The sequence below is a fragment of the Heloderma suspectum genome, chromosome 4 (genome assembly GCF_057233095.1).
Source record: "Heloderma suspectum isolate Gila_16-S chromosome 4, 16-S_ref, whole genome shotgun sequence".
Lineage (NCBI taxonomy): Eukaryota > Metazoa > Chordata > Lepidosauria > Squamata > Helodermatidae > Heloderma > Heloderma suspectum.
The window spans coordinates 249,053,116-249,060,284 of NC_139461.1; the positions used below are offsets into that span (position 1 = coordinate 249,053,116).

At 44.4% G+C, this 7,169-nt stretch overlaps 1 protein-coding gene across 1 annotated transcript in view; it reads right to left on the reverse strand.

Moving 5' to 3' along the window:
• PIK3C2B (phosphatidylinositol-4-phosphate 3-kinase catalytic subunit type 2 beta) overlaps positions 1–1,432 on the reverse strand; it is a 138,701-nt gene extending 137,269 nt beyond the window's left edge. The window contains exon 1 of the mRNA XM_084853231.1: positions 1,115–1,432. The gene's annotated coding sequence lies outside the window, so the exon portion shown is untranslated. The remainder of the gene's footprint in view (positions 1–1,114) is intronic.
• Between the last annotated feature and the right edge of the window lie 5,737 nt (positions 1,433–7,169).

Genomic DNA, 7,169 nt, shown 5'->3' on the forward strand with positions numbered 1-7,169 from the left:
CCCCCACACCCACCCACTAAAAAGAAAAATAGGAATACCCTTCCATTTAAGGATTTTGCCTCTGCTGTTCATCATTTTAACCAGGATTATAGTAAGATTCCTATAGATTACATAAAAACCAGTCGACACATAGAAATCATAAGCTCCTTATGGATTTCCTGAATGAAAGATCTGGGCTTTTAAAATACATATTCATGATGTAGAGAGCACAATACAACACACACACACACACACTAGACAAAGAAATAATGGTAACAATGCTGATGTTTATGACAACGGGTATCCCATGGGATGACAGGATTTCTTGCTCTCAGGCATTTTGTAGAAACCAAACCTATCGCCCCTGTGAATCGAACAACACAAATGCACCTCTAGGAACGGAAAGCCCCAACTGTGCATTCCCATGCAAGCATCGGGAGGTCTTATCCATTCCGCAGACATTTATTTGGTTGTGGGGCAGGGAGCGGAGGGAAAGGGAAGATGACAACTTTCAGGAAAGTGCTGGTCAGAAATATACTGTGCTCAGACAGCTCGGAAAAATCCAGCAGAAGAGCGTTACTGCTGTCCATGTCCGAGGTACTGGATTTCTCTTCCCTCACCCGCCCCCCCTGCTGCCCCTTTTGTGGTCCCGTCTCCCCACTTTGGGGAGAGGGAGCGAGAACTCGTCGCTTTGTAAGGAGATGGAATGCAAAGCAAGTATTTCCAAGGCGACCCCTTACCGCCGAGCACATGTTGTGAAAGCCACAGAAAAATCTTACCCCCAAGGGAAAGATTAAACTAAAGCCACCTTTAGCTTTAAAAAGAAACGATATCGCAGCGACCGGGGGAAGAGGGATTATTCAAGGAACTGAGTAGGATCCCGCTTCTAAAACATTCTTCTGCAAGCTGGGATCAGCCTCCATGCCTGCAACCTGCTGTTCGTGGCTTTTACTGCACAAGGCTGGGGCTGCAGTGGAAGAGGCATTTCCTCCCATCCTTCCCTTATTTCCAAGTTCTAAAAGGGAGATTTGTTAACTCCACTCTCTCGGTCTCATACATCTACGCCAATGCCTTTCTAGTCAATTTCAGGAATGCACACAACTGAGCCACTCCACGCTGCTAGTCAGTTTCTTACCTGGTGTTTGCACAGCAATTCCCTGGTCTGTTGCAGCAGTACTATTATTTTGCCTGAGCGCCTCTCTTCCACAATGCCTCTTCCTCTCTCTGTGTCTTTCTCTCTCTCCGCTCTCCTGGTGGCCGCCGCCGCCGCCGCCGCCTGTGATAATTCCAGGATAGCTCCTCGGGGCGATCTGCTAATCCTCGTGCATCTGGCATTAAAATCCAAGCAGCAGCTACAGGAATGAGTCTCTTCTGGAAGGTAGCTGTGGGTGAATGAAACCCGCCGAGCTGCAAATTCCCAACAGAGCAACACGAACTAGGCTAACAGAGAGCCGAGGCAACCGAGCGAACAATAGAGAGGAGAGGATGAAAAGGGGCGCGCCATCTTCTGGAGACCTCGTGTATGGCCTCGATGAACTCTTGAATTAAAGAGCCAACTTCAGGCTTTCTGGACTGTGGATGAGCCGAAGGCAAAACAAACAAATCAGTTTTCTGTTCTTCATAAGCCCCTCTGACCACCCCCGCGGCAACGGAGCCTTATTTTGATGCCGCATTTCGGGTGTGGAAGAATGCTACAAGACCGTTCCTTAAGTTTTAATACAACATTGTGTTCTCTACTTGTCTGGAAGGAAGATGTCTGAAGCAACACAAAGACTTGTTCTATTACTTATGGTTTTTAAATGCACACAAAATTAATCAAAGTAACAAAGGCAGTTTTTTTGCTAATTCGACTTGCCTCTGATTTCTGTTCTTTGACACGGATACCCCATCAAACCACTCAGCCCCATACAAATGAATGGGAGCTGAACAAGAACACTAGTTTCTTTCTTTTAAAAAAATTAAGATTTGATCACTAGTAAAACATAACAATAAAAAAATCAGTGCAGGCAGTACTTGATCAAGCACTGCAACTTTTTCCATCAGGTACCTGCTAATCCCATTGCCTCAGCTATGAACCCGGAATATCTTTCCACAACATTCCATCAGTAACTGGCAGTTTCATTTGTGTACTTTCTCTGTTAACATACATAATAAAGGGATTCCATCGTTTTTGTTTTTTTTTAGTTGGTGACTTTACAGTTGTTTTGTCAGTTTCTCCATGAGAGCAATAGTCTTGTACCACCTGTTGAGGGCAAATTCTCGCGTAATTTCCCATTGCTTTGCCATTTCCAGCCGTGCTATAGCTGGCATAAGGATACGCAGTTCTTGTCTCTCTCTCTCTCTCCGCCTACCCCCGCCCCCCATCATTGACAAGTAGCAAGGCCCGTCTCTTCAACAAAGGAGATTTTTACGTTGTCGTGGTGCTGGAGCTTGAGCACCTCAATGATGTCATGAGCTAAACCATGAAAGGACACCCAAGACGGGAAGGTCATGGCAGAGAGGTCAGACTAAATACGATCCCTGGGGAAGGAAACAGCAACCCACCCCAGTATTCTTGCCATAAAAACTAAATGGATCAGTACAACTAGAGATATGTCGGTATACCACTGGAAGATGGGACTCCCAGGTCGGAAGATGGTCAAAATGCTACTGGGGAGGAACAGAGGATAAGTTCAACTAGCCCCAGATGTGATGACGCAGCTAGCTCAAAGCCGAAAGGACGGCTAGCGGCCGATGGTGCTGGTGGTGAACAACGAATCCGATGTTCTAAAGATCAACACACCATAGGAACCTGGAATGTAAGATCTATGAGCCAGGGCAAATTGGATGTGGTTATTGGGGCGATGTCAAGATTAAATATAGACATTTTGGGTGTCAGTGAACTGAAATGGACTGGAATGGGCCACTTCACATCAAATGACCACCAGATCTACTACTGTGGACAAGAAATGGAGTAGCCTTCATAATAATAATATATAATAATAATAATTAGCCACTTTAATAATAAAGTGGCTGAAGCAGTACTTGGATACAATCCAAAAAATGACAGAATGATGTCAATTCGAATTCAGGGTAAGCCATTTAACATCACAGTGATCCAAATATACACCCCAACCACAGATGCTGAAGAAGCAGAAGTAGATCAGTTCTATGAGGATCTGCAGCACCTACTGGATAGTACACCAAAAAAAGTTGTTATTTTCATTATAGGAGACTGGAATGCTAATGTGGGTAGTCAAACGACACCTGGAATTACAGGCAAGCATTGTCTGGGAGAACAAAATGAAGCAGGACATAGGCTGATAGAATTTTGCCGAGACAACTCACTGTGCATAACAAACACTCTCTTCCAACAACCTAAGAGACGACTTTATACATGGACTTCACCAGACGGTCGACACCGAAATCAGATTGACTACATCCTTTGTAGCCATAAGTGGTGGACATCTATGCAGTTGGTAAAAACAAGACCTGGAGCTGATAGTAGTTTAGATCACGAACTTCTTATTGCACAATTTAGAATCAGACTAAAGAGAATAGGGAAGACCCACAGATCAGTTAGATATGAGCTCACAAATATTCCTCATGAATATGCAGTGGAGGTGAAGAATAGATTTAAGGGACTAGATTTAGTAGATAGGGTCCTGGAAGAACTATGGAAGAACTATCACAACATTGTTCAGGAGGCGGCAACAAAAAACGTCCCAAAGAAAAAGAAAACCAAGAAGGCAAGATGGCTGTCTGCTGAGACACTGGAAGCAGCCCAAGAAAGAAGGAAAGCAAAAGGCAACAGTGATAGGGGGAGATATGTCCAATTAAATGCAAAATTCCAGAGGTTAGCCAGAAGAGATAAGGAATTATTTTTAAACAAGCAATGCGCGGAAGCGGAAGAAGATAATAGAATAGGAAGGACAAGAGACCTCTTCCAGAAAATTAGAAACATCGGAGGTAAATTCCAGGCAAAAATGGGTATGATCAAAAACAAAGATGGCAAGGACCTAACAGAAGCAGAAGAGATCAAGAAAAGGTGGCAAGAATATACAGAAGATCTGTATAGGAAGGATAATAATATCGGGGATAGATTTGATGGTGTGGTCAGTGAGCCAGAGCCAGACATTCTGGAGAGTGAGGTTGAATGGGCCTTAAGAAGCATTGCTAATAACAAGGCAGCAGGAGATGATGGTATCCCAGCTGAACTGTTTAAAATCTTGCAAGATGCTGCTGTCAAGGTGATGCATGCCATATGCCAGCAAATTTGGAAAACACAAGAATGGCCACCAGATTGGAAAAAATCAACTTATATCCCCATACCAAAAAAGGGAAGCACCAAAGAATGTTCAAACTGTCGAATAGTGGCACTTATTTCACATGCCAGTAAAGTAATGCTCAAGATCTTGCAAGGTAGACTCCAGCAATTCATGGAACGAGAATTGCCAGATGTACAAGCTGGGTTTAGAAAAGGCAGAGGAACTAGAGACCAAATTGCCAATATCCACTGGATAATGGAGAAAGCCAGGGAGTTTCAGAAAAACATCTATTTCTTTTTTATTGGCTGTTCTAAAGCCTTTGACTGTGTGGATCATAACAAATTGTGGCAAGTTCTTGGTGGTATGGGGATACCAAGTCATCTCGTCTGCCTCCTGAGGAATCTGTATAACGACCAAGTAGCAACGGTAAGAACAGACCACAGAACAACGGACTGGTTTAAGATTGGAAAAGGAGGAGTATGGCAGGGTTGTATACTCTCACCCTACCTGTTCAACCTGTACGCAGAACACATCATCCGACATGCTGGGCTTGATGAAGCCAAGGCTGGAGTTAAAATGGCTGGAAGAAACATTAACAATCTCAGATATGCAGATGATACCACTTTGATGTCTGAAAGCGAGGAGGAGCTGAGGAACCTTATGATGACGGTGAAAGAAGAAAGTGCAAAAGCTGGGTTGCAGTTAAACCTCAAAAAAACCAAGATTATGGCAACCAGCTTGATTGATAACTGGCAAATAGAGGGAGAAAACGTGGAGGCAGTGACAGACTTTGTATTTCTAGGCGCAAAGATTACTGCAGACGCTGACTGCAGCCAGGAAATCAGAAGACGTTTACTTCTTGGGAGGACAGCAACGACAAATCTTGATAAAATAGTTAAGAGCAGAGACATCACACTGACAACAAAGTCCTCATAGTTAAAGCAATGGTATTCCCCGTAGTAACCCATGGCTGTGAGAGCGGGACCCTAAGGAAGGCTGAGCGAAGGAAGATAGATGCTTTTGAACTGTGGTGCTGGAGGAAAATTCTGAGAGTGCCTTGGACTGCAAGAAGATCAAACCAGTCCATACTCCAGGAAATAAAGCCAGACTGCTGACTTGAGGGAATGATATTAAAGGCAAAACTGAAGTACTTTGGCCACATCATGAGAAGACAGGATACCCTGGAGAAGATACTGATGCTAGGGAAAGTGGAAGGCAAAGGGAAAAGGGGCCGACCAAGGGCAAGATAGATGGATGATACTCTGCAGGTGATGGGCTCGACCTTGGGGGAGCTGGGGGTGGCGACGGCTGACAGGAAGCTATGGCGTGGGCTGGTCCATGAAGTCACGAAGAGTCGGAAGCAACTGAACGAATAAACAACAACAAGGCCTGTCTGGGGCCAGGTTTGGGGCCTTTCCAGTAGTGGCACCCCAGCTGTGAAAAGCCCTCCCAGAGAAGCATGCCAAGTGCCTACAGGGTGGTCTTTGTGGCACCAGGTGAAGATTTTTTAAAAAATTATTTTCCCAGGTTTTTTAGTCCTTCAGTTTTGTTTTTAACAGCAATCTTATGGTCCCTGGGACAACGTCTCAGGGACCATAGGATATTTTGGATACCCCTCCAGAGGCCATTTGCATCTTAAAATGGGGACGGTCCAGTGTTGGCATGAGCAAAAACAGGAACAGTGCTATGCTTTTATACCATAGTTCCCATACTTTTAAGGTAGCCTTTAAAAAGAGATTCTCAATTTTATCCAGGTTCTTAAGAACATCTGATAAAAAAGGTATCACTCTCAGCATAGGTTTAGTTCTGGAGTAATTATCTATGGCCCCTTCATGGATCACTGCCTTGTTGTGGCGAAGGGGCTTGCGTAACTCAGTGAAGCCATAAGCTATGCCGTGTAGGGCCACCCAAGACGGACAGTCATGGTGGAGAGTTCTGACAAAATGTGGTCTACTGGAGAAGGAAATGGCAACCCACTCCAGTATTCTTGCCAAGAAAACCCCATGGAACGTATCACAAGGCTAAAAGATAGGACACCGGCAGATGAGCCCCTCAGGTTGGAAGGTGTCCAATATACTACTGGGGAAGAGCAGAGGGAATTTCCAAGTAGTGCCAGAAAGAGTGAAGCAGCTGGGCCAAAGCGGAAAGGACACTCAGCTGTGGATGTGTCTGGTGGTGAAAAGAAAGTCTGATGCTGTAAAGAACAATATTGTTTAGGAACCTGGAATGTAAGGTCAATGAATCAAGATAAGCTGGAGGTGGTCAAACATGAGATGCAAGATTGAACATTGACATCTTGGGAATCAGCGAACTAAAATGGACAAGCATGGGCGAATTTAATTCAGGTGACCATTATATCGATTACTGTGGGCAAGAATCCCTTAGAAGAAATGGAGTAGCACTCACTATCAACAAAAGGGTGGGAAAAGCAGTACTGGGCTACAATCTCAGAAACGATAGAATGATCTCAGTACGACTCCAAGGCAAACCATTCAACGTCACAGTAATTCAAGTCTATGCCCCAACCACTGATGCCGAAGAAGCTGAGGTTGATCGGTTCTATGAAGACGTACAACACCTTCTAGAACTAACACCAAAAAAAGATGTCCTCTTCATCATAGGGGATTGGAATGCTAAAGTAGGAAGTCCAGAAATCACCGGGGTAACAGGCAAGCATGGCCTTGGTGTACAAAATGAAGCAGGACAAAGGCTAATAGAGTTCTGTCAAGAGAACACGCTGATCATAGCAAACACTCTTTTCCAACAGCACAAGAGGCGACTCTACACATGGACATCACCAGATGGTCAATATCGAAATCAGATTGATTATGTCCTTTGCAGCCAAAGATGGAGAAGATCTATACAGTCAGTCAAAACAAGACCTGGAGCTGACTGTGGCTCAGATCATGAGCTTCTTGTTGCAAAATTTTGGCTTAAATTGAA